Source organism: Sebastes fasciatus, chromosome 12, assembly GCF_043250625.1.
Source record: "Sebastes fasciatus isolate fSebFas1 chromosome 12, fSebFas1.pri, whole genome shotgun sequence".
NCBI classification, from domain to species: domain Eukaryota; kingdom Metazoa; phylum Chordata; class Actinopteri; order Perciformes; family Sebastidae; genus Sebastes; species Sebastes fasciatus.
In genome coordinates this window covers 4,909,130-4,937,016 of record NC_133806.1, presented here as the reverse complement: position 1 = coordinate 4,937,016, position 27,887 = coordinate 4,909,130, and the positions used below count along the sequence as shown (strand labels likewise).

Here is a 27,887-nt window from a genome sequence, read left to right as displayed (position 1 = left end):
GAAGGAAGGGAATAGATGAGGACACGATGATAGGCTATAAGGGCAGGAAACAGAGAGATGAGAAAAGGACAGGGGAAGTGATGAGAGAGGAAAAGAAAGTGCCACAGCTCGACGAGATGTTGCTTCATTAAAAAGCTTGTCGCAGCTATTTCCCTGTCATCCTTTCCCCACTATTCAGAGCTTTTCCCTCGCTGTGAATACATTCAATTAGAGGAGTCTGAGTGATGCTATGACCGTTAGACCAACAGCGTGTCCCTCCTCTATCTCCAGCAGGCAGACCTGCGCCTAATTTTCCCATCTGCTCGATGAATATTAGCCCAATTGCCGTCCATATCGATTTGTGCTAAGGTTAAAAGCTTGCAAGACCTTGGCTTGAATATGGGTTGCCTGGCAACTGCTCCATTCGACCCCCCTAAACCCCACCTTGTTCCAGCCTACACGGACAGCTTCACGTGGGATGTGAATGAGGCTGAAGGTGATGGGGGTGGGCGGGTCCGGCCTAGCCAGATAGCAGAAGCCCGGACCTTGATTTCCAGCCCCATCAGTGATTAAAAGCTCCCCCTTCTGCCTGACACTGTGACCTTAACCCCCGGACCTCCGTGCTCCAGGGTCACTTAACCTTGAACCCAATTACAAGATAAGGTTACTTAAGTGTGACCCGCACCGTGCTCCTCACTCAGTTAATAGGACAGGCTCTGGGAGAAAAGGGCCAGCGTGGCTGATACGCCTCTCGGTTAATTCGCTGGGTTGACAAAGGTCGCGGGCAGCGGCCATAAAGAACGGGATTGCACTTCGATTTCTCATGCAAAGTGAGACTCAGCAATACGATATCGCGGTGGGAGCCAAAGAGCAGAGGCAGCAGAGCCTGTGTTCTGATAAGATGGTTTCATCGCCATCGCCAGGTGCCATTGCTGAGCCCATACTTTGGTCCAACTATGCAAAAAGCTGCCTCTGCATAGAGTCGCTCATTCTAATAACTTCATAGATGTCCCTATGGATACACTACTTTAATGTTTTGTATGAGTGTGCTGTTTGAAAAGTTCATCCTCAAAAAAAAAATTATATTACATATATACACACACACATTTTGAATTAAAATTACATGAAGTGCATTTTTCTTTTTTTTTTCTTTCATCCACCCAAGACCCCTTAAAGGAACATTGTGTAATACATTAAAGAAAACATACTTATTAACGTTATATTCCATTTCTGCCCGTAGATCCCCGAATTGTTACACACTGGTCCTTTAAAGTTAGCCATTAATTCCCTGGTTTAAAACAGTGAATGTTATTTGTGAACAAGCAAATTATGCACAATAAAATAATCATAAACAAGATCAAACCAAAAATATATTATCAGCTAAACAATGATTCTTTTTTTTAACATTAACTAGTGTATGTATGTTGTGTGGGAGACATATTCTTCAAGTACTATGTCATGTTTTGGAATAAACAGTAAAGCCTCTTATACTATCTCTTCATATTGTTACCAACTAGTGCAACATATTGAGAGTTAAGGCGTCTCTGCTTAACTAAGCCAATAACGTGTGACCGGTTTGTTTTGTCCGGTGTCACGTCCTGGCTGTATCGTGGTAAACTCTTACACTGCCTCTAACCCCTTCAATCTGGCATTATCCCTCTTGGATCAAAGCCAATGGCCTGGCTTAACAAGCTCGGCCACATCAGAGCAGACAGGCATGGGGGGTGAAGGGTTGCAAACATGCACTGTATATCATGGCAAAGCCCGCTGTGACATCGCCAGTGATTTGGTGAAGCCGAAACAACAACAGTTCACTTTAGCACTTACTGTAGCAGTTGCTTATTGAGTTGTTCTTCCACTGGGGAGTTTCCTCTTCAACCACAAAGTCGGTGGTAAAATTCACCCAAGAGCAACAAAGCCGAGGTCATTCTGTCCAAAAAGAAAAAGGCGAGATGATCAGTAAAACATCAAGAAATTGATAGTTAATCTCCAAAAAGTAAGTAAAGTAATTTCTCTGGTATACAGGCTAAAACATCTGGTCAATTAAAGTGATTCAACGATTTATTTTAGAAACAAAGCCTCAATAAGCTTCACCTTCGTTCTATGTTTTGTTCTTTTGGCTAGTAGTTTTTGGCCGAACTGTCAGGTCAGACAGGAAACAGCTGCTTAGAAATAATAAAGCTGGTCATTGTACATAAAGCAATTAGTTATACAGTGCATTTGCCAGACAGACTGTATTAACATTAACAGGATAACTCAATATTTGTTAAATGGATGAGTGAAAACGTGAACACTAGGGCTATTCTGGGTAAAGTCAGCCTTTGATTTATAACAAGAACCAGTGTTTGAAGTGGAGAAACAAATAAGTGCCAGTACTCCTCTTATTCACATACTGTATGTATCGGCCGGTATCAGTAATATCCTGTGATTTATTCCTGTTTATTCATTATTTCTTTAAGCGTGTTACACTGTGTCAGTCATAACCAGCTGTGGTTTTATTGCTATTATTATACTTGGACTATGCATCTTCTACAGTAGGCCTATAATACTCCAATAATATTCACATTGGAACATTATAGGGTTAAGGTGGTGTGTTTAGTGCTAATAGTTAAAGTCCTTTCCTGTGTTATTTGTAGCCTATAGTAGGGTATCATTCAGGTCCCAGTCAGGATGCTCTTACATACTATGCAACAGGATGAAGGGACACATTCTGAATTTCTACAGTAAATAATAAGATAGTGGGAGATATTGGGTTTGGGGGTCCTCCCACCAAGAAAATCTGAAGGTTTTTGACATAAAACTATGCAATTTTACATCATTTTGGACCATTATTATTATTACAAGTTAAATGATTATTTCATTATTTACACATCTACACCAACTCATTTAATTAATCTAGAAATGTTTGCCCTGTAAAATCATATTATATAAATCAGTTCACTAATTAATTTACAAAAATGACGTGAACATTGTATATATGTATAAATTACATCACCGAGCTATAGAGTGAATGAAGAGAGGGAGCGGCGTTAGTGAGTAGGGATGTCACAAGAACCGGTGCTAGGTCGATGCCAAAATTCTGAAAACGTGACGTTACTCGTGTTTTAATAGTATCGCAGGTACCGTCAGGATTCGAGACTATCGAGTCCTGTCCTGAAAATGTGTAAAGGACGCAAACTAATTTTTCCCTGATAATGATACACTGCGAACAACAAATCCGTGTTGAAATCGGCAGGACGAGAGCTGGTTAACGTTAGCTCCGTGCAGTACTGTGCTGCTTACCGGGTGCTAACAGCTAACATTAACTAGCCCTGCTGATTTCAACACAGGAGTTGCAATTGATGTACACTATGATGCGTTCAGTTCTATTTAGTAAAAATGAGCAAAGGTACATTCTAGCATTATCATGATGTATTCAAATGCAATCATGAAAAATTTTATTTTTTGGTGAGAAACTTGAATAAATCCAGTTGTTTGAAGGAGAACAAAGCAGTGAATCAGAGAAATAAAATGTTATTGCTGAAGCCCAGAAACGTCCCGAACACAGCAAAGTAAGAAGAAAAGAGCAAATACAGGAAGAGGGCTGCGTCTCTGCAGATAAAGACACCACAACACACTCCCAGTGGGTCAGAAGTGATTATTGAGAGGGATTATTTTAGTATCAGTCTATACATTGTTTTTTAAGGAAATTCCTGCATATCATACCTTTAATCTTAGTCAGGTCAGGTCGGCCACTTTGCGCGGCACTGCCCAAAAACAAGGCTCTCAGATCGAGTCCCGACACTCTCGGCACCACTTTGTTTGAGGTCAGCTGCTGAAATAGGTCATCGTTTTCCTGTAATGAGAGACAAAGGGGTTTCTGATTAAATTTCTGCAGCCATAACGGTCATCAGGCTCACGGCACACGCTAGTCAAGCAGAAAAAGGACTGTATGTCCTCATCAAAATTCCAATCATAAAACCAAAACAAAAGCTTTCAGGTTCATTTATATGATGCGGATAAATGACCTGAAAAAAAAAAAAGAAAAAAAAGGATTAGTGTTGAGTCAGTTCAAGCCACCAAATCAAAACCTTTGGCTTTCAGGGACAAGCTGTTTGCATTATGTGCTGAAAAAAAGAGGAAAACAGAGGAAAATCATATTAAAAATTAACTCTCAATTTAACAAACTATTTCTGCAACAGGCAGTGAAGGACTTTCTGCGCTAACACCTGCACATATTTTCACTCATTGACTCTGAAGTTTTATTTCTCAGCGTTCGTTTGATCGAAGCTGAGACACGAATGTTAGAATGAGTAAAAAAAAAAATTGTTTTTGTAGACTTTTTCTGCCACCTGATTGATTCACAACCTGGGTCAAACAGAAGGCAAAAGATCAGCTGAGAGAAACATCGAAGAGGGGAAGAGTTTGAGTAAAACAGAGAGCTGTATGCAAAGAAAGAGAGAGTGTGTGTGGGTGGGTGTGTGGGGGGTTGGTATTAGAGAGTAAGAGCAGAGAGAGAGAGAGAGAGAAGCTGCTCTAACAGTGGCCCGCTGACCGCCAGCTGAACCTCTCCATGAACTGAAGATGAACTCTAAACTTGAGGATCTTCGGTCACGGATCTCCCTGGGAGCTACAAACCGCGGCAGCTAGCCTACGGGATGATGCTCACACACACACACACACACACACACACATAGAAAACAAACAGCGCACACACTTTACCAATGTTACACGCAGATAATTCCATCATCACTGTGGCGGAAACAACTCCACTCATTCTACTGGTGTGAAATTTGCACACACACACACACACACACAAAAACACCCACACATGCACACGCACACTCATTGATCCACTGAACATGCATGTTCACCTTGCCCTTTGCCCTACGCACCCTTATAGCAGGCAGATGCTAATCCGCAGAGCTTTTGCAATCATGTAGAAAAGTAACACGCACACGAACCTAAAGGTGTGCCATGTACACGCACACACCGACACAAAAATACACGCACGCTTTTGTGCATATAACAAAACACACCACCAGACGTGTCAGAGGTTGTGGTAGCTCTTTATCTACCCCCACTGTGGCACACCCATGAGGGCACAGCAGAATGCACTGTGGGGTCACGGACCGGTCACCACAACACATAATGATCCTGGTTCTGTTTTGTGCTCAGCTGACAGACAGACGGAGAGAAGAGGGAGGGGCGGCGGGGGGGGGTGATGATGGCTGAGGTTAAAAAAAAAACACAAGGGCATTTACTGTTTCATTCTGCATTCAAATCTAGAATTTTACATCGCTCTTTTTCGTTTTTGAAGGCTGCGGTAGAAGATGTCGCCCCGGGGTGTAAAGTAAGGTTTGTTTTTTTGTGTGTACCCTCGCCCCCCCCTCTCAGGCCACTCCTACGCTGTCAGTTCTGCTTTAGGACTGACTTAAGATGTCAACATGCCACAACAAAGTGCTTACACATACCAGATCTACACTGTCCTTCCAATCCCTGACTCAGATTTCTTCTTTTTGTTTTTCACCCGTTTATTCTTAAATCCTTTGTAAATTCTGGTGAGCTGTCGTCTCAAATCTGATTGGATGCTGCAAAAATGTCGGGGTGTAACAATACATCGATCTGGGTCGATGTCTCGATTCAATGATCAACGATACAAAATATCATTGGTGCAAAGCAGGGCTGGGCGATAGGGATGCACCGATCTGACCTTTTCAGTCCAGAGTACCGATCTGATACCAGAGTTTAATTAATCAGCTGGGTGCCTCACTTTTATGTGTAAGGCAACATCAGGCTCGACTTAAATATTGCTTTCCTAACTTTGTAAAACAAAATGTAACAAATAAATACATCGATATAAATTTACTGAACTGTTATTTATTATCAAAATAATCAATTGTACATCAACAACCTGGTAATTTTTTTTTTTTTTTTAAATTAACAGGAATTACAATTCAGGTGTGAAACTTTTTAATGCAACAAAATTGGTCAAAACTTAAAAAGGTAATTAAAATTCCAGTCTATATTGTATATGGCACTGAATTGAATAGATTGACCCCATTTTCACCGATACCCGATCCAACTATTTGAGTCAGTATCAGTATCGGTGCATCCTTACTGGGCGATATGGAGAAAATCAAATATCACGATATGTTTGACCAAACACCTCGATATATCGATATTGATATTGCGACAATATTGTAGGGTTGACTATTGGTGCTTTTACAAAATATTGCTATATACGATATTACGATATCCAAAATCTAAGACGATATCTAGTCTCATATCATAATATCGATATATTGCCCAGCACGAATGCAAAGTGAAAATATCGCTACTTATCATCTTTAAGATATGCCTTTATTTTGAAATTTTATATTTTTTATTTTTATCAAAAATAGATTTTTTATTTAAATGTCTGAAAGAACCCAGTAATACAATTTGTCAAATCATATTTTAGTGGCTTTTTTTGAGTTGATATAAATGTAACTGATTGTGTTAAATGGGCGTATGATATTGTCTCATATCAATCGCAGGCCCCTGAATTGATATAAATCAAAATCGTATTGTGGCAGATTTTGGGATATTAGCAAATATCGTTGTCCAAAGAATCAATATATTATTATTGTATCGTGATGAAACTTTGATTTAAACCCTTACTAAAATGGTGCTTGTTTAAACAATATTCAGACTAGTGAAAAACATGGAGGATGGGGCAGTTTGTAATTAGATCAAAATTGATGATGCCGTTAATTACAGACAACGTAGAATGTAAAGGTAAAACGTTATTATGGGTCTGCATGCTACATCCTCCTATCCACAATATTCAGATGGAAGTTCTATATTTGCACCTTAATGACGTATAGTACTGCTGCCCCATTACAGTAGATATGCATTAAAAATAAATATGTTAACATCAATAATTTAAATAAATGATAAATGTGTAAATTGAATTCCTGTAAGTCGCAGAGTGGTGTGTGTCCTCTGCTCCTTTATTTGACAGACTTCAAACACTAAGCAAAAGAAATATTTCATGGCAACAGAAACACATTAAACAGCTCCTCGTATGGGACACAACTACCCCCTCACCTTCCTCTTTGAGCTGGGAGTAACCTGAGTTTTACATTCAGCTAGTTGGCGAAATAAAGACTTCCCTCTGATGACTTATTCATATCCCACAGGTACAACGCCAGGTCGAAAAGTGCCATGAGTGGAAGTCTGTATTTCTACAAATGGACCTTAAAAGGAAATGGTAAGTCAGTTGTCAATGTTAAAGAATTTTTTAACCTTTATCCTGAGAGCATGCATGCTCAGTTTCATTTTACCAGCATGCCTCACAGTTATACTTTTACACACATTCACTCCAGGGAGCTGCTCAACACAACCACAGCCTACGACTGCAGGCTGCTGAGCAGCTCCAGCCAGGCAACTGGGGGTCAAGGGCATCTCGACGGTGGTTGTTGAGGGGCAGATTGGCATCTTAGTTATACAAACATTTCTCAGAGCTTCTCTGGAGGCCAAAATAATGTCCTTGGTTGAGTTAAACCACAAAGTGCAGAGGCAAGGAAAGCAAGTTTCAACAGGGCGATTCAAAGTAAACTGCTTTACATGAAACATAAAAAAGGCATTAAGACAACATATAAAAGAAACAAGGTGATAAAGGGATAGATAAATAGGATTTAAATGATTAAAATAAAACCGATTGTACCGTTCGCTACTCCGTTCGCTACTCCGTTCGCTACTCCGTACGCTACTCCGTTCGCTACTCCGTTCGCTACTCCGTACGCTACTCCGTACGCTACTCCGTACGCTACTCCGTTCGCTACTCCGTACGCTACTCCGTACGCTACTCCGTACGCTACTCCGTACGCTACTTACTCCGTACGCTACTTACTCCGTACGCTACTACTCTGTACAAAAAAAAATAAAAGATATACCGTGTGATAATATTATACATTAACTTCTTTTTATGCAACACTGCTCATCTATATTAGTTTGTCTTTGTTCTAAAAGCTGTGACTGGAATTATATTATTTCCCCCCCTGGTGGTTTAATACTGGTGGGAAAACGATTTTCTATATTATTATCAGCACCATCATTAAGTGCAGGATGGGAAAGGATGCAGATGAAACATGACAGTCATCGTAATATTTCATTGTTGTGTTGACAGCCGTGTGCCGATGTTGTGTGACAGCATTGCGTCCAAAAGCCACAAACCGCTCGTGTATTAAAGCTAATGATGTTTCACTAAATCTATATTGTATTGATTTTAAAATACTTTTAATAAAGACTCAACACTCGTCAGAATCCACATAGAGAAACTCCTCTTTCACAGAATAGCCCAAATCTTCTTCTTATTTGGGCTGAAAACTTTACGGACTGTTGTGTGGCCGTCCACATCACATGTCTAAACTAACAAATTGCATCAGCTGATTAAAGGCTGGCCGGACAAAGCTCAAAGAAACAATGTGTGAATTCAGTTTGAAGCTCCTTGAAGTTCTTCTGAACAGAGCGGAAGGATTTGGTCACTGTGGCAACACCGCTGTGAATACAAGGCAGCTTTTCTCAAAGTCAATGAAAAAAAATACAAACAAATGTCCATCCGTCCATCCAGTCTCTTAACATATACTAATATAAAGTTTATCTTTAAGGCACCACAGTGATCAATTAGTAAATATAAATTAACTTTTAAAGGTTTAAATGTTCCTTTCTGTTTGGGTTTCTCATCAAAATAACAAGGTGTCTCTTTTTTATTTGTGTTTTATAGTCTGTTGGTGATGAGCCATATGTGGCGCAAGGCAAGTCTATTTGTAAAGCACCTGTCAAACACAGACGCAATTCAAAGCGCTTTACATGAGGTGAAACAATAAAAATAAAAATAAAAATGGAAAAAAAATCAATTAAATTATAACAAAATTAGATAAGATAAAAAATAAAAAATAAAAAATAAAAATGGACAAAAAAATAAATCAAAAATAGAATTACTACGTGGTTACTGGTTACAGTGCAATAATAAGTTTGCCCCTAATTCCATTAATCAAGTTTTTAATTTACAATAGGACAGACATGGACAGACAGACAGACATACCCTCTGAAAAATTAATAAAAAATGACTAGATTGCTGACAATTAATTGATTAATTAATTAGTTGTCAACTATTAAATTAATCTCCAACTATCTTGATAATCAATTAATCAGTTTGAGTAAATATTTTCTTTTCTTAAATGTGAATATTTTCTGGTTTCTTTCCTCCTCTATGACAGTAAACTGAATATCTTTGTATTGTCGACAAAACAAGACATTTGAGGACGTCTTCTCGGGCTTTGGAAAACACTGATCAACATTTTTAGTACATGTTTGTAAACACTGTTGCTAAGCCTATTATAGAGGTTATTGAGAGGTTATTGAGAGGTTATTGAGAGGTTATTGAGAGGTTATTGAGAGGTTATTGAGAGGTGACTGTATGTGGTGGCCCAGCTCTGTATCATACCCTGTAATGACCCTGCTGTTTGTTTAGACACTGACCATGTTAAATGCATTACTCAGTCATATAAACATGGACATTTGCATTTCAGGCACATGCTGGTGGATATTAAGACGGCCGTGTGGGATGAAAAGAGGATTTCTGATTGATCCCCTTGTTGTTTAATAACTCTGCATCAACACTGTTCTCTACTGTAAGGTCACAGAGTGTGTCAGCCAGAGGTCACGGGGGCGCTGTGTGCGTGTGCGTGTGCGTGTGCGTGTGCGTGTGCGTGTGCGTGTGCGTGTGTGTGTGTGTGTGTGTGTGCGTGTGACACGTGGACCACATGCTGGTGTCCAGCCTGGAGGGCATCACAACAGAGTTCTGCCAGAACAAGTTGTGTTACTTGTGCTACCACACACATCGTATGTGAAAAGGTCACAGAGCTGTCCCTGGAGGAATGGCTGGGAGACCCTGTGTTGGTCATAGACTGACACCGTGTCCCACTTCTACAACATATTTACTAACACTGTGAAGTCCATGTGTTTTTTAAGTTTGTATACAATGAATGAATGTGTTGTAACACCGTGTTAATGCCTTCAAACTATAGAGAAAAGTCAGAAGAAATAATCATATTTTGTTTAGCCGGCTTTTTTCAGGTCCTTTTCCTGGTAATTATCTCGAGACCCCTAAAGGCTTTTACACACCGGCAGCGTAGTTTTCATGCAATTAATTCGCACATCAGTATATGTTTCGAAACTGTTGTTTTTGTCTTGAGTACTTGATATTTTGCGGCAAAAAAGTTACACTTTTTTTTCAAAAGGAGGTCCATTTTTCGGAGCTTTCGCACCGCTAATAAAAGGCATCAACCAATCACGTTGAGCTGAACGTGTTGAGTTGCCCCTATATTCATGTAACAACGACACGGAGGCTCCGTAGTCCGAACCAAGTCGTCAACCTTCACAAAGGCAGCGCAGACCAGATCCACTCCTTCCGTTCTTAACTTTCACAATAAAAGCCCAAGACATATGATATTCACAGGCGAGTATTTTTCATTTTCTGGCCACATGCGAGCGCGCATGGGATCCCGACCCAGTAGATTTGTACGTGTAAAAAGTTACAAACAGTCCCTTTAACTAAAAAAATAAAAAATAAATAATAAAACATTTTTTAGAAATAACTATAAATAATTACTAAAATATCAGAAATAACAACAAAACCTTACATTTTTTAAGCTTACTTTTCGTTTTGTGAGCTGTATCAAGCTGAAAACTTGTATTTGATTGCTGCACTGTACTATCTGAAATTTGTTTCCCAGTTTTTTTCCCATCGTGAGTAATATCCATGGTGTTGCTGCATTGTGTCCATGAACATAAGAGTGTCCTACATCAGCGGTTCCCAGATGAAGTAATATCTGTTTTTGACCCCTCCTCACTGGGTATTGGCTGTGACCATTTCACAATGTGATTTCAGTCTTTACTTTATTTTTAGAGGCCTTAAGAGATACATTTCCCCAGTAAAAATAATCATATTTTGTTTAGCAGACTGTTTTTTCTGGACCATTCCCTGGCGATTATCTCACGACCCCTCAGATTTATCCTACGACCCTTGTGGGGATCCTGACACCCAGTTTTGGAATCAACATCCCCATGCTTCAACATCAAGCTGAAGCTGCTCTAACATACATGCATTTCAGTATACTTCATTTTGTAATTTTAAAAATAAGTTCCAGTTAATGATCATTGACTGGAAACTAATGACCATTATTAAACAGGTCAACAATCAAGCAATCTGATTCATAGCCGTGATATAATAACCACATGCAACTGCTATGATGTCTAATTCCTTTGCACTTCAGTATCACTCCGCGTCTGAGAAAAAAAAAAAAAGTCAAGACTAATGTGTTGTCATGGTTGCTTAGCGACAGGGTCACAGGGAGGGCGATCACTTCCGCCAACACAGAACAGGTTACAGATAGAAAGGAACACAGTTAGCTGCTAAAACTCGTTACAAAATGGAAACATTTAAGTTTAACTTCTATGGAGGAGTGAATGCATAGACGTATAAAGAGAACTGGATCCAGCGTTGGAGGCGGGGCCCCATTCATTCCTATGCTCAGTGGCGCATTAAGCCAAAATGGCTCGACTTCCGTCTGGAAAAGTACCCAGATCTTGGGCACATGGAACATGCGCAATAGCGTCCGCTCGGTCACATGACTCGATCACGGGGTCCCAACGTCACGCTGTCGTCAAAGCTTACTCTGTCGTCACAGCCTACTCTGTCGTCATGGTCTGGGTCTCATTCACATGAACGGAGGAAGGGAAATAACTCAGGATTCGGCTATTAGTGCGTTTTACAACATTTAGGACCTAATGATTTAAATAAGGACTATTAGAGTGTTCGTACAGGAAAGTTGATTTACCTAAAAGAAATTATCCGCTGAGTTACAGACGTCTCTTTCCCAATGTAAGTCTATGGGGAAAAGTCTTTTTGGGCCCAATGGCATCACGTGACGGACACGGAAGTTGCAGTACCACCGTTTGGCCACTACGAAAATTGGGATCAACGACCGGTGCTCTTCCTGGGGTCTTGGGTGGATGGAGCAGTGCCCATCTCCAGAAAAAAATCCACCTGCTAAACCAGTGGGCTACCTCGGAGTCTGAAAAGTGAAGCCAATGCTGAAGTGCCTTAAACTTGCATTCTTTCTAACAGCCAGCAGGGGGCGACTCCACTGGTTGGAAAATGACGTCAGACTGTATAGAAGTCTATGAGAAAATTGGCCTACTTCTCATGATGCCCACAACCACTTCCCACACACAGGCTGCCCTTTCCCCTCTGCCCTGCAGGTGTCACTGTTGAGGCATTTTAATCAGAATTTGAATAATGGATTTTTTCCAAAGAAGAAAGAAAAATTATTTCATAAATGATACGGAGATTTGGTGATGGTTTATTTTAACCAATTACTCTTTTTTATAATTCAAACTCCCTCTTGCCTCTCAAAAAAATAGAAGAGGAGAAACCTCCTCTGCCTCTATGGACCAGCCTCCACTGATATATATATAAACTGTATATGGCAAGTTTTTTTTATTTTGTATTTCACTCTTTTCTTTTTTACTTTTTAGAGCAGCTAGATTTTGTATTGGTGGCAATGACCTGGGTCTGAACTTTGTGGACAGCTCCGAGTAAATTGGCCCAGACGTGAGTCAAGCCGTTGTCAGTGTCCCTTGTTAAACCCAGGTCCCGTAATGTAAAGAGGATTAGTCTAGGTCTGGGAAATCATGTCTCTATCTCTCACTGAAGGATTTTGGACAGATCATGCTGAACTACTAGAGAGCTAGTACAAAATGTTACAGGCTTTACGCTGCTAAATCCTCCAAGACTGATGCCTCACTCCTACGCTATTAGTGACTATTCCATTAGTCAGTGCACCCTGAGGTCATGACAGGTGGTGGTGTCCCGGGGCTGTGACAGTGGAAACAACTGCCATGGAGACCAGGCAGTGGACTCCCAGGCCGGGTGTAGACTGACAGGTGGTCAGTTGGGGGGGGGGGGCCGGTGTCGGCATCACCTATCATGACCTGGGATGGGGTTTCACCTCTAGGGCCAAATGGGGGTCAGTGTTTCCAGGTCCAAGAAGTTTCCATTGTAAATCTACTTTTCTTGGTTTTCATTGCATTATTTTGTTGATATCATTTCTCAACGTGATTCTAACAACATGGACAAATAAGTGTCCTGATCTTTATAACTTTCATAATCTTGAGTGTTTTTGATGTATTAATGTGGTTTCATTTGAACTGAGGCCGGTGCTACGAAGCAGGATCTGGGGTTAGCGAGGTAACTTCAGGTCTAACTCTGGGTTTTCAGTCCTTCGACGGTGGTTCATTTCTTACCGCCATAGTAACTTATACTGAACACCTAACCTGCTCCGAAGCAGGCTGCAACCCCGGCAGTACGGACTTGGGAGCAAATCAAAAATAGAACATAATGGCTTCATTCACAACGTTGCCATTCAAATTTGATAAAGATAAAAATAACATTTATATAACAACATTAACACAGAATCAGTATTTATCCTCTGATATATTCAGATCATATATCCACTTACGCTATCGGAATCAGTTTCTTGAGCTGTACAGTATGTAGCTGTGAGACACGTCGGTTTTGGTGCGTTTAAAGTCCCGCAGACATTGCCTTGCGTTACTTTGCTACCGGTACTTTTATGTTGGTGACCATAAGATATGAAAGTAAGCCTGCTTACTGCTTTGGGAGCAAATAAAAATATATATAAGAGCATAATTCAAAGTCCGTTTCACACCGTCCGGGTTACAGCTGACGTAAGAAGGCTAATATTGTCATACGCGGCATAATTTACCCAAGTGGATGAATAAAGTGTCTTTTATTCTATTCTATAAGAATACATCTAAGCAACACATCAACAGAATACACAAATGTAATTATAGTCAGATCTATCGTGCACTAAATGGGGCAGTGATATTACAAAACTATTAATTGACACATTCACACAGTCGGGGATCTTTGCCAGCTGTCCTTTCTTCAAGTTCACTGGCGGCTGCTTCCCCGCGTTGGAAAACGACTGACCATTCAGAGTTTAGGAAGCAGGATTAAGAACAGGGACATCATTCTTCTACATGGCTAGCTAGCTACGTAGCTACATCCAAATTAGTGTCAAGAAAAATAAATAAAGTACCAATCTAATAAGATACAGTTTCAATCTGTTCATCTCAGAGTTTTCATCCACATATCTTGAGACGAGAGGTCGAGGGACCCATTTGAAAATGGCCATGCCAATTTTTCCTCACCAAAATTTAGCGTAACTATGGAATGTCGATCTCGAAAGATTGAATATCGGCTGGAATTTTTTTTAAGAGGTTAATTAAAAATACAGTTTTTTTGAGAATCGATACAGTATCACAAAACATGTAATCACGATACTCCTGTGTATTGATATTTTCTTACACCCCAAATACCATTGTCTTTACTCTAGCTTTAAGACTGATTGGATTGTTAAGAGGTTAATAGTTTATATAATAAAAGATCGTTACTTGACGTCCCGATATTGCCACGCAAAATATCGCAATGCTGTGCTTTATCGATTTTTTTCCCTCCAACCCTAGGAAGAGTTGTGTGTGTCTCACAGTTTACCTGTTTATTTATACCCCTAACCTTAATCCGGAGTGCCCTTCACTGCTGCGAGTGTGGCTTCATGCAGAGTGACAATCTGTAGGTGGAGAGGAAGCAGTTTGGGTAAAAGCCAAGCTGAGTTCTGATCTTCCCCTTATCGTATTTCTCATAGTCTGAATGCTAATAGCTGCCACTTCTACAGAGATAAAGCAGTGACTGTGTGGTACACTCACTTTGTTTTTAGTGGTCCAACAAAGGTGCACAGTCTGTAGAGCTCATGTCTTTGTAGCTCAGGGACAGAAGAGGCAACTCTGGGACAAACTGTCAGTCGCCAACACTGAAAAAAAACACAAACACTAGCCAGCAACGAGAGCACCCGCATACTGTCCGTATACAACCGGTGTAAGTCGGAACAATTGTTCACAGATTGTACTGTACACACACGTACACACACAGCTGCATCACCCAGCACCAATTACCACAGCTGTGACCTCACACGTCCGGGTCAGTGATTCCCACAAAATGGACAAAAAGAAACTTGTCCTGGAATCTCGGCTCCCAATTACGCTGCACTGAGCTCCCCGGGCGGACAATGCTGCAGGTGAGAAGTTGGACGGGGCCCTGTCACAGCTTGGCAGAGGCACAATGGAGCCCTGTGGCTGCGCCTGGGATGGCTGCAAGTCTGTTTACAGATGAAGTGCCAGGATAGAACTTCTTTCGAAACAGGGTTTGCAAAATGTGCTATCTTTATTCTCTGTGTTTTGTTTCCATGAGCTTTATTTCACTGTGTTTGTGAGCAAAGACCGTCGAGATGGTTCCACTTCATTTTAAGCATTGACAGACTTCACATGCTGAAGTGAGTGTAAGTGCCAGGACAACAAGAATCAGAGGGAGTTGTTACCCTTTGAAACAATCAAAAGGATAAAGTGAAGACAAGTCATTTTATCTAATAAAACCCTGCTACTAATATGCAGCCTAGTCATACTCATAGTGCATAACTCTAATTTCTTTAACGAATTAACACGCTTGTGATTTTTCGGTTGTAGTTGGCTCAGTTTTAAATAGAGTGAAGATCGAATATGGTATCACAAAACATAATATCGCAATACTCATGTGTATCAATAATTTCTTACACCCCTACTACTATGAGGAACTTTCATTTTGTGTTGATTTTGGCGGTCCCTGTGGACAGAAGTGGGAGTGTTTCCGAGCACCAGAGTCCCTTTAGAAAACCTCTAATTTTACTGCAGCGGGGTCTGACAGCCCCGCGCCGTCCTGGTTCCAGTTCTCCCGTGCCTCCTTTCCCTCCAGCGGGTCCAGCAAAGTGGCCTGGGCCTCCAGCAGCGTGGTGTCGCTGTTGGTTCCCAGCGAGGACCGGCGGAGCAGCGAGGCCAAGCTCTGCTCCTGACCGAAGGAGGAGCCGCTGCTGCAAGGCACGGAGCTCTTCACCTCCCACCAGAGCTCCGACTGCAGGTCGCTGCTGGAGGCCCCGCTGCGAAGCCGCATGCCGCAAATGGATTTGTCTGATTTTGTGGGGAATCGGACCCGATGACAGGTATTAAGAATAACTACATAGAAATAGCAAATATTCTCGCTGATGGTCTTGTTTGCTTATGTAGGTCATAAAGAGGCGTCAGTATTAAATTGAGACTGAACCAGATAAAAGTTCCTTGTATACTTTAAACTATTTATGAATTTAATTTTAACCAATTTTGTAAGGAAAAATCTTACCATATAATAGGTCGTATTGAGTAGAATTTATTTTTACTTTATGAGGAAAACCTAAATGGAATGAGGGCGGGAGAAGAGAGAAGCAGAGCAGGGGATGAGCATGGATACTGTAGGAGTTCTGTCTTTAGGAAACAGAACAGCAGTATGTGTTGCAGAGAACGGCTAAGGTCAACAACAGAGCCGTGCATTGATTCCACATATGTGGTAAGGTCAAAAACTATCATGGGACCTTTGCCCCTGGGCAGTTTCCAATCGTTCAGTTTCTCATAATCTGTGGAAAACTTGTCTGCTTTTCACAGTTCAATGACCACTCGTCTCTGCAGCAATTACAGTGCCCTCTTTGCACCCAGTCGGGTCAATGCCATGTACAAGTGATCTAATGTCATTTAGATTCCCACTGCTTTAAGCACACTGAATAAGATAAGATAATCCTTTATTAGTCCCACAGTGGGGAAATTGCAAATATATTATATTTACACTACTCTTCAGGACGATTATATTCACATTACAGTGAGTAGATGCAAGCAACCTAATAAAGAGTTGTAAAAGAAGATAATGAATATGTCTCCGCAGACAGCTCCCTAAGGAACAGTATGGTGTTTAAAGAGTTTAATGGCTCATTGATTTGTAAACACAAGCAGCTAAAACTGAGCTTTATGGAAACTAGCACACAGTGAACCCTGACTGGTAGATAACTGACATTACAGCCAAGTATAAAGTATGTTTAATGTCAGCACAGCCGATACATGTCCTGTATGTTGTTGGATGTGTTAACAGTCAGTTGGCAACCAATTATGGTGGCCCCCTTCTGCACACAACACTCAATTGATAAACCCCGGGGGCCATGTGGAGATGACTTAGTGGGTCAAATGCAGCCTGCAGTTATCGCAGATAGTGAGAGATGCACCAACACACACACACACACACACACCGCGCAGCGCATGCACAAAGTGGAAACAGACGGCGCTAAAAATAAACCATCTGAAATATTTAACTTACTGACCCAGAAAACAGCCTCAGTGTAATATGTTTGCACAAGCAGAGGACACCACGGCGACAGAGCCATGATATCATTAGGGCTGACGGTAACTCTTGATAAAATGCATGCTACATGCTGTACCGTCCGCCGCAGGTTAATGCATCAAAGTCACATGCAAATGAAGCATGTTGTTTAGTCAATTATGTAAGGATGACAAAATCATGCAAAGAGTGATTCAATCAGGTCACTTGGCTCATATGTCCTTAAAGGGGCACCCCAGCATTTTAGTACTGCACTTCCATAAAGTCACAAGAGACAGATTAAGAAAAAAGAACATCCCTAAGCATGCTCCAAAAACACTGGATCCTATGTTTCACATAATGCAATCAATGGCATGCAAGTGTGAGGACCTAATGACTTAGAAGCATCTTATGTTGTAATTTTTTATAGTAAATGCAGATACAGTAAATATAACATTTATGCTACAATAAATACAACAAATCATGACTTGTTCTGTGTTTGCTGAGCCCATGGATCAAACATTTCCCAATCCAGTGCTCTTAGTATCTAAGGATTACATCTTTGAAATCCCAAACCCAGAAGTTGAATGCCATCCACCTTCAAACAAGACTAAAGGTCTTTGCCCAACAAGACAACACAACCAACACATTAGCAAGAAGCTATCGTTTAGCTGCCTGGAGGACAATCACTACTATCTAATCTTTCCAACATCCTTTGTTTTGCAACCATCCCTGATTCCAAACTGTTCTGCAATCACCTGCATCATCAATCTATCTTTATCTATCTATCTTAATCTCTCTTTAAATTCTGCATCTACAGTATGTATTCATTTATTTCTTTGTTGTAAAATGCTTTGTGCTGGGATCATCAGTTTATCAGATGCCAATTTGGATGATGACGTTTGCACGGACGGTGGCTTCGAGTGGTCAAACAATCATCTTTTGCCTTTTCCACAGAAAAATCCGTTCCGAAAACTTAAATGACGGATGAAAGTTTCTGAGTCGGTGTGTAAACATGATTGTGAGGTTGTATTTATTTTTAAATGTGCAACAATTTCAGATAGGGATGTTAATAATTAACTGTTTAACCGTTAACTGACATTAAGCATTTTAACCAATTGACGCTATCGGTTAAAACGGTTAAAATAAACATTAATAATTAATTAAGTGCGGCTCATCAGTTTAAGGAGAAAAGCTGGTTAGCAGCTGGTTAGCAGCCCACCTTAAGAGAGTCTTAGCCGGCGTTGCAAGATACAGGAAGTTGGCTCCGGTCTTGAGCGGAGCACAGAGCGGAGAAGTTGTAGCCTCGTAGCATTTATTCACCGACAAATAATCTGTACATAAACATTAGCTAATTAGCAATAAACAAAAAGTGTTCTGCTGATGTGTTCATTCGTTGTCATTTGTTTTGCAGATATTTAGTCATAAACCAAAGTATTGGACAAATTAAAATTCACCTTGGCACTAGAGGAAAAGTCAGAGGATCTCCAAAGTTATTACAGTTCCTCCTGGGGAGACCATGAATGTGTGCACTAAATTTCATGGCAATCCGTCCAATAGTTGTTGAGACATTTCGATTAAAACCAAAAATGTTAATCGTATTGTGGCACTACAGAAACCATCAGGGGATCACCAAAGTCAGTCGGCTTCATCACCATGAATATTTGTACCAAATTTCCCAGCAATCCATCCGAACAGTTGTTGATATATTTCAGTCTGGACCCAAGTGGTTGTTGGACCGACTGGCTGACAGACAGGCTGACATTGCCATCCCCAGAGCCATGGCTAAAAAGACAAAATATCTTTTCAGCCATCCTTGCCACAGGTAAGACCCATGAAATGAATTTAAAATGATTCTTGATGGTACGTCTTGGTCGGGTCTCCTTTGAAAAGCATCTTTAATCTCATTGGGCCTGTCCTGGGAAAAGTTCATTAGAAGAATCAAATCAAATGAAGTGAGAGTCAAAGTTCCTCAGTGACCCCCGACGTGCCCTTCTTAGGTTGGTCAGGTTGACGAAGAGGACACGATGATTGGCATGGCCTCCCGTCCTGCTTGCTGCTAAACAGCCATGTCCATATTCAGCAATGATATTGGCCTCTAACCCCTAGTCCAGATGCCATTACCATTTTAGAGCGTCCGGGCTGGTGCACAACACTATCAATATTAATGTTCTGTGACTGAGGCGGCTTTGGAAGAACTTTCTCCCACATCAATATTGATGGTGTTGCCATACATTGGAGTCGGGGCCCTCTTTAAGGATTTATAAGAGGAACGCTGGTGGGGGGGGGGTGCTGTCTGTATGAGAAGGGGGCCAATGACATTTTTGGTCTGCACCTCAATAATGTACATTTTCCTGCCGTTCAGAGCAATTTCCGTGGGAGAGCGGTGACTCCAACCCACGCTTGATGAGATCTGAGTGGAGAGGGGCGGTGCGCAGACAGATCCAATTCCCCCGCAATGCTTTGCCGGAGATGATAGTTATGGAAAAATGAACGTTTCATTTCAGGGGATCTGGGAATGCTAAATGGGGGTCTGTTGATTCTGGAGAAGGGGGTATTGCTTTTGGGACATCTTCACAAACAGTCCACTGTTGGGCCACACACGTAGACACAGATCCAATTCATTATAATATTAGCTTTGGAGACGCATTGCTCTATATATCAAGTGTCGAGAGGGCGTGCTCGCTAAAGAGTTTCAGGCCTGGCTCTTTTGTCATGCATTCAAATATAAATCATACAGAGAAAAAAAACAAGCGGAAATTAATGAAACTCAAAATGAACTTTGGCTTTGTCTTGTTCCCTGAAACCATTTGCAAAGCCTACACTGGTGGTTGACATTTTCAGCTGCATTTGTCATGCTACATGAAATATTATGTGTTGTAGAAGCCATGGAAAGCTAAAGGACTCTGAGTGTTTTGTAATGCGGTGACATGTAAGCAAAAGATGTGAAAATAACCATTTCATTGGAAGCTGTTGAATATCACTCAGACTAGTAAAATAAGGATTATTAAAGCAGTATTAGTAGATGTTTTTGGCCATTTGGGGACAGCGGAACGAGCTGTAAACACAACAATGACATACCGTATTACTGCCTTACGTGTATAAAGTAAAAATGGTGTTTACACAGTGAGTATAACTAGCATTAATTTGGAGTCATGTTTCTGGCCACCTGATGAATGTAAGTCCAGTATTCACTCTCCTTTAGCTCAAGTCTGGTCTCAAACAACTCCTAAGAAATATATCTGGCTCTTTAGCTGCTAAATACGTTCACCAGCTAGTCGCTAACTTAATAAAAATCAAAAATGTTATGCCGTCAATGTTGAGTAAATTGTTCCCCGTGGTATTGAAAATGGTATTGAATATCGATATTTTTCAAGCTACTGTATCAAAGTTAGAAATTCCAGTATCGTGACAACACTAGGAAATAGTAGTAATGTAGTAAAATAGTTTTATTGGGCGTCAACCTCACATTTACACGCGTATTGTAAAAAAAATAGACTTGAAGCGTAAATAAACACTTCAGGTTGCGATTACGCCGGTGAGACGCGAGCCTGCACGGAGCCGGTGCAGACAGCTGCATAGATTAATATCAGAGCGTATCTGTTACGTGAGACGTGCAGTAAAAAACCCGTTGGACATGTTTGCGGTCTGGACACGGGGTTACGCCCACCGACCGTACAATGATAAGAAACAGATTTTAATGCTTGTTCATTTTACTTGATAAATGACTAAAACAATGATCAGAAATGTAAATCAATGCAGTTTGTGTTGAGCGAGTCATTGATTACATCGACTCATTGTAGACTGCAATGCTTCCACCCACCTGCCACAGTCAGATGTGCACTCAGCTAAGCAGAAAGACTCCATAGTCAGTCTGTTTAACATTTAGATAGAATTAAGCAACAACAGCCTCATCACATCTCATCAGGTTATTGATCCTTCAAAAGACCAGTGTCAGTGTCAAGCGTACAGCGTCTCTCAGGACAACTGAGAATAAACATGTTGCAAAACAGAAAGCCTCGCCGCTCTGACAAGACAAGGGTCACCGATACAACTGTCCGGCCTCCTCCCCCTTCACTCCCTCCCTTTCTCTTAATACCCCGCTACATTTTGATAGTGAGCCAGTAAGTGGGACCTCTTTGGGGAGACAAAGAGTGACCTCAATTCAATCTGACATCCCACCTATCGATCTGAGCTGCCGTATCCCCCAGAGATGGACGTCTAGCTCGACTTTGTACTGCCAACATTCACATTTAGCAACAAGACAAAACATGCCTTTTTTTTATTAAACAAAATCCGTCCACACGTCTCGCCTCCTCTACCCAAGTCTAAATTACACACACGCCGACCTGCTTTCCCAGGCCTTTCTCCTCCCACGAAGGGCACTGTTCATCTTCGGTGGGGCCCTTTTGCTAAATTGAAAGTGTGTCATAACAAATAGAGGAGGTGTCTGGCTTAAATGCATGTGACTGGCGCCGATGTCATCTCTGTCAAAGGAGCATCCCTTGTATTTTTAACAGGGGGGACTGTGACACGGACCCAGGACAATTACTGTCAGAGCACACGGGGTGATGAATCTGCTGCCTTATTGTGTTTGTCATCTCGACCTCTGGCTGGGACCTGATTGGTATGGTCGTCTGCCTACAGACGGCTCGGATGGATGCATTGTTTCTGTCCTGCATGTGTAAATGTGTGCATCATAGCACTGCGCTGCAACCTAATCGACCCTCCCTTGGTTTGGTGGAGTACTCTCGTGTCATGGGGTGAAATATGGACGCCAAAATGAGTCATACATGTGAAAACAAATGTGAGAACTGCGCTTAAATGATCGGTAGCAGCATACACTATGTGTATTAGCTTTTATGGACATATTATACAGTAGTACTTTTTAGTACTTTTTGTTGGGACTAGAACATTTTCTTAAATTTCGAAAGTACTTAACACTCAGTTTTTTAGTGTGGGCTACCTCCGGGTCTGAAAAGAGAAGCCAATGCGGAAGTGCCTTAAACTTGCATTCTTTCTAATAGCCAGCAGGAGGCGACTCCTCTGGTTGCAAAAAGAAGTCTGATTGTATAGAAGTCTCTGAGAAAATGAGTCTACTTCTCACTCGATTTATTACCTCAGTGAACATTGTAAACATGAGTTTATGGTTTCAATCACTAGTTTCAAGTCTTCTTCAATACAGCATGATGTTCATTTAGTAAATGATGGTCCCATTTAGAGTCAAATAGACCATAAAGCAGGGGATGCTTTAGGGCGGGGCTACCTTGTGATTGACAGGTCACTACCACGGCCTTTTCGTCGTAGAACTTTAACCCTTTCACAGTGTGCTTTCAGTTCATGAAAGTTAATTGTAATATTTTGGTTGCTAAAAATGTTTTATTCAGCGTTCGGTTGTACTTAGCTCCACCCTCTCGTGTCACTTCTGGTTGCAAAAAACCCAGATGGCGACAACCAAAATGCCAAACTCGAGGCTACAAAACGTCAGTTCACAAACCAATAGGTGACGTCACAGTGACTACGCCCACTTCTTATATACAGTCTGTGCTTTTCACCCAGATTGTTGTGTTTTCTGGTGCAAGAAGACTATGAATATGATCACCATATTTTACCGTGCATTATTACTGAGAATATGTTTCCACGGATAGAAAGTGTAGAGGGACATGGAGAAATGGTTAAAGTAGAAGAGCTATTTAATTCCAAATTATATGTTTAAAAAACTATTTTCACCTAGTCTGTGGTATTATTGATTTTCTGCTCACTTTTTTTTGGTATTCAAAATAAACACGAGTTGTTCCAACAAAGTAAGAAATCTGCACTAAATTCCCACATATTAGCGCATCATGTAGACCTACAATAATAACCACAGTAATGTAATACGCAAAGTAATTTTACCCACAAACAAATAACCTGCAACCGCTGCACCTCGTTCGGATATTTACTGGCTCTGATTTGTATCTTGAAGCAACATATTTTGCTTTTATGGTTTATGCTGAGCCCAGTGTTTGCCATAAATGGCAGGTGTGCAAAATTGAAGTGCAAAAGTAATTCAGCTCCTGCCATTCAAAGGAGCTGTGTCAGTTTGATTTACCTGTACACATAAACATGCGCGCGCACACACACACACACACTCACGCACACACACACACACAAACACACACACACACACACACACACCTTTGGGCCACATGTGTTTTTTATATTCATATGGTGAAGGGAAGAAAAAAAATGTGCCCCTCCAAAATGGAGGTTGAGAGGTCATGGTGTTTGGCCAGGAGTGACAGCTCCGAAATGAAGGCATAAGTCAATCGGCTACTCTTCATACGCACGCACACACACACACACGCACACACACACACACACTAACACACACACATGGGGAGGCGGGATGGCGGTGGGCGTGCAGGATCGAGGGTGGGGATTGGGGGAGGTAGTTGGAGGAGGGGAGGCTGGGTGTAAGGGGCACAAGGTTACCATGTGGGGGGAGTGTGTGTGTGTGTGTGTGTGTGTGTGTGTGTGTGTGTGGTGGGAAGGAGGGAACTTGACATGTTTGAGAGTCAAAATGCACAAACCTGTACTTGTCTATGTCCCTGTCTTTCTTTTTAGTCTCTGTCTGACTGTTAACACTGAGAGCTACCAGCAGCTATATTTACCCAAACTTTAACACACAACCACACACACACACACACAACCACACACACACACACACCTTGAACCCAAAGGTCAAAGACCATGTGTGTTCTTTCTCTCTCAGTGTCTCCCCCCTCCACACACACACACACACACACACACACACTGGGTCGTGGTGTTTGCTTACTTTCTGTCACGCACCAAGCAGGCCTGTATCAACATTTGGGCTGCATCCCAGCGTGAGTACGGGGCGACCCCCACTTGGTTTAAAATCATTGACTGATCCACACTATTGATTGGCACATGTGCCTCTTTTTCCCTCATCGAATCAAAGTGCTCTTTGGATAAAGAAAATATCTACGAAGCGAGCAGCAGCAGGGTTCTCCTTCTTTTCTAGAGATCCTTTTCCAGGACTTTTCCAGGACATTGTCAGTGATGATCTCTAGCTGCTATGACAGACAGTAATCACGTAATACACCAGTATGTTCCCCTCTCTGTGGAAGTCTGATTTAAAAGACATGCGGATATTACTTATCTATGAAATCATTTCTTACATGCTTAGATATTATGACAAATTGATCATATAATAATGCAAACACACCTGCAGATGTACAACACTTCACTTGATTGTGAAGCTACTGTTACAAAAGTTAAACATGTCATGTTATGGTTCGTTTTACCTCAAAAACGCAGCGTTGCATTTGAAGAGACAATGCTAGCGAAGTCAAAAAGTAACGTTTATTTGTCGGTGAATAAATGCTACGAGGCTACAACTCCTCCGCTCAAGCGAGCTATAGACGGGAGCCAACTTCCTGTATCTGTAACGCCGGCTCAGACTCTCTTAAGGTGGACTCTTAAGGTGGATCAGCTTTTCTCCTTAAAGTGACGAGTTTTTCTCAGCTTCTTAATTAATTATTAACATTTCTTTTAACCGTTTTAACCGATAGTGTTAATCGGTTATGATGCTTAATGTCGGTTAACGGTTAAACAGTTAATTATTAACATCCCTAATACACAGTTGAGCTCCCATTCATTGTCTTGACCCCGGCTTCCCATTCATTATTATCCAACTCTCTCTCAACAATGCCCAACTCACATTTGGAACCATTGCTCCGAGCCAGAGTTGAACCACAAATCTTAAACCCAGGCAAAACGAGCTAGCAAGCAACTGAACCAATTTAACATTGTTCAACTGTTTAAAACAAGTTGGGAAGAAAGTAACGTTCAAAAATAGCAATGTCATGTCATTCTGCCTGTATGTGCTACCATGTGATGGGACTTGGGGGTGTGTTCACTGCGTGTCCACAACATGACCGAGAGAAGCCTATTCAAAATACTCCTGTTCATAAACTACCATTTGAACGTTAATATGATCCTGAACATAACTTAAGCCTTTCAGGTGGCAATGTTTGGGGAGCTCTGATAGATAGCCTAGTAGTTCATTCTTAACTAGGAGGAAAATAGGAATTTTCATTGACTGGAAAATTGGTGAACTGTTTTACACGTTACAAGTAACTACGAAAGTATCAGCATCAAAATGTATGCGTAAGTACCAAAAGTAAAAGTGCTCATTATGCAGAAAGGTCCATTTCAGAATCATATATATATATATATATATATATATATACATATATTACTGGATTATTTCATTTGTGCTTTATTGTGTACATCACTTTAATGTTGCAGCTGATTGAGATGAAGCTCATTTTAATTACCGGTATTTAATACACTGCTGTGTAGCTTAAACTATAATAATACATCATAATTTATTAGTTTTATTTATATTTTGTATTAATAATCTGAATCTGCAAAGTAACTAAAGCTTTAAGATCAATATAGGCCTAGTGAAGCCGAAGTCATACTGATTGTTATAATTATCTCACACTGATGGACTTTTTATGTATTGTGTTGTTTTATGTAGTGTAGCCTATTTATTGTCTACCAGGGACAACAGATGTAAATTTGCTTCTAGCTAACACTAGTGCAATTAGTTTTTATTTTGCACTCCCTACAAAAAATAAACCAAAAATAAATAGCATAAAATGGAAATACTTACTTAGTACAAGTAAGTCAGAATTGTACTGTGCAGCTCTTGAGTAAATGCACTTAGTTACCCTGCCAAACCAACAATTAATTCATTTTCTAATTGATATTTGCAGCCTGTGCATACTGTATGTCTGATTTATCAAATATAGAAAAACAACAACCACTTTCTGTACAGCAGCCCCGCAACAACTCACAAGAGGAGACAAAACTTAAAACAATAACACTGAAATGGCCGACAATAAATAAAAAGAGCTATGGACACACCGTACTGTTGTTGTACTCACCAGTCTGAACTTCATTCTGGTGGTCCGGTGCTCCAAGAAGTCCTCCTCAATCTGCAGATAAACTTCTCTGCTCGTTCATTCTCCAAGCATTATATAACCAGGCCTCTCTGTCCCAGTATAACCAGTCCACTCAGCCTCTCTGTCCCAGTATAACCAGTCCACTCAGCCTCTCTGTCCCAGTATAACCAAGCCTCTCTGTCCCACTATAACCAGTCCACTTGGCCTGGCAGTCCCAGTATAACCAGTCCACTCTGCCTCTCTGTTCCACCGAGCTTCCCAAATTCAAAAAGCTCAGGTGTATTTGATTTTGTTTTGATTTCTTCTTCTTCTTCTTCTTCTTCTTCTTCTTCTTCTTCTTCTTCTTCTTCGGTGTTTATGGCGGTTGGTAAACTAGCTTAACGATGCATTACCATCACCTACTGGACTGGAGTGTGGAGCAGTAGATTGGCAGGAAAAAAATAATATATAAATAAAATAAATAATAATAATAATAATAATAATAACTACTAAATCTAAAATAATAATAATAATAATAACTAAAATAAAATTAATAATAATACTAACAATAATTAAATTCTCTCCATTATTCCTGTTACCCTTTTAAGTAATTAATTAGAAGAGCGTGTACTTTCTTAGATGTCTTTCCTAGCAGATTCCCCAATGCAATATTTCCATCATCTACTCCTGATAGCAATTCCCTTCTTTCTTCGTCATACTTCGTCATACTCTATAAGAACATGCTTGACTGTTTCCGGTTTATCACAGTGCGTAGTGCATAGTTGTCCAGTTGGGTGCTTTCCTATTCTATGGAGTGTTTGGTTTAATCCTGTATGTCCTATTCTACACCGTCATTCCAACTATATGTATAAGGATTTGTATAGCCCTATAAGTAACTGTATAGTGTTTAGTTTTATTTTATTCTATTGTTATTTAAATATTTGTATATTTATGTTCCATGTGTGTGTAGCGGGAAGAGGCTCCAACGTACATTTCATTGTGCAACCCTGTGTTGTAAAATGACAAATAAATGAACCTTGTAAACTTGTGATGCAACCTCCTTTTTTGTCGAAATGAACCCAGAAATGAGTCAGCATTTTAGCACTTCCGGTTCCCTCGTCTCGAAGTCAATGTTTTTTTTTTAATGGGTTTTTAGTTAGATGCCTGAAATAAGGTCTGTGGTTAACACAACCTGAAGAGATTTTAATGTTTTGTTCTACGACATAAAATACGTCAGTCTTAAGAAAGGCGGTTGCTAACAAGTGGCTAACTGAGACTACTAAACGTCATCACACCAACAACAATACGTCGCCTCGTTGTGTATACTCGTGTTCATGCGACTGTGGTGTAGTAACGCTTTTTACTTCTGCCGATTTCATTCACACTTCAATAATCATAAAAGTGTTGTTTGTGGGGATTATTTTACGGATTAAAACGTGTAGCTTTGAGTTTATGGAAAAATCCCATTGCCTTTTTGTGGAGGGAACCAGGGCGATGGTAACTTCCTGGTTGGCCTACAAAAATATATCATCCCTAGAGCACTCTATAATGCTAATCTTAACCATAACCCATTATGACGTGATCCTTAATTTTATCGCATTGTTGTATATTTTTTTTGTACTGCTCAAACTCAG

General features: G+C 40.7%; 1 long non-coding RNA gene across 1 annotated transcript; it reads right to left on the bottom strand.

Annotated features, from left to right (window-relative positions):
* Nucleotides 1-1,805: 1,805 nt before the first annotated feature.
* On the bottom strand, nucleotides 1,806-26,597 carry LOC141778445 (uncharacterized). Its single transcript, XR_012596066.1, has 3 exons — nucleotides 26,257-26,597; nucleotides 3,685-3,814; nucleotides 1,806-1,908 (listed from the first exon to the last, which is right to left on the bottom strand). It is a non-coding gene; the product is annotated as an uncharacterized LOC141778445 (long non-coding RNA).
* Nucleotides 26,598-27,887: the final 1,290 nt, after the last annotated feature.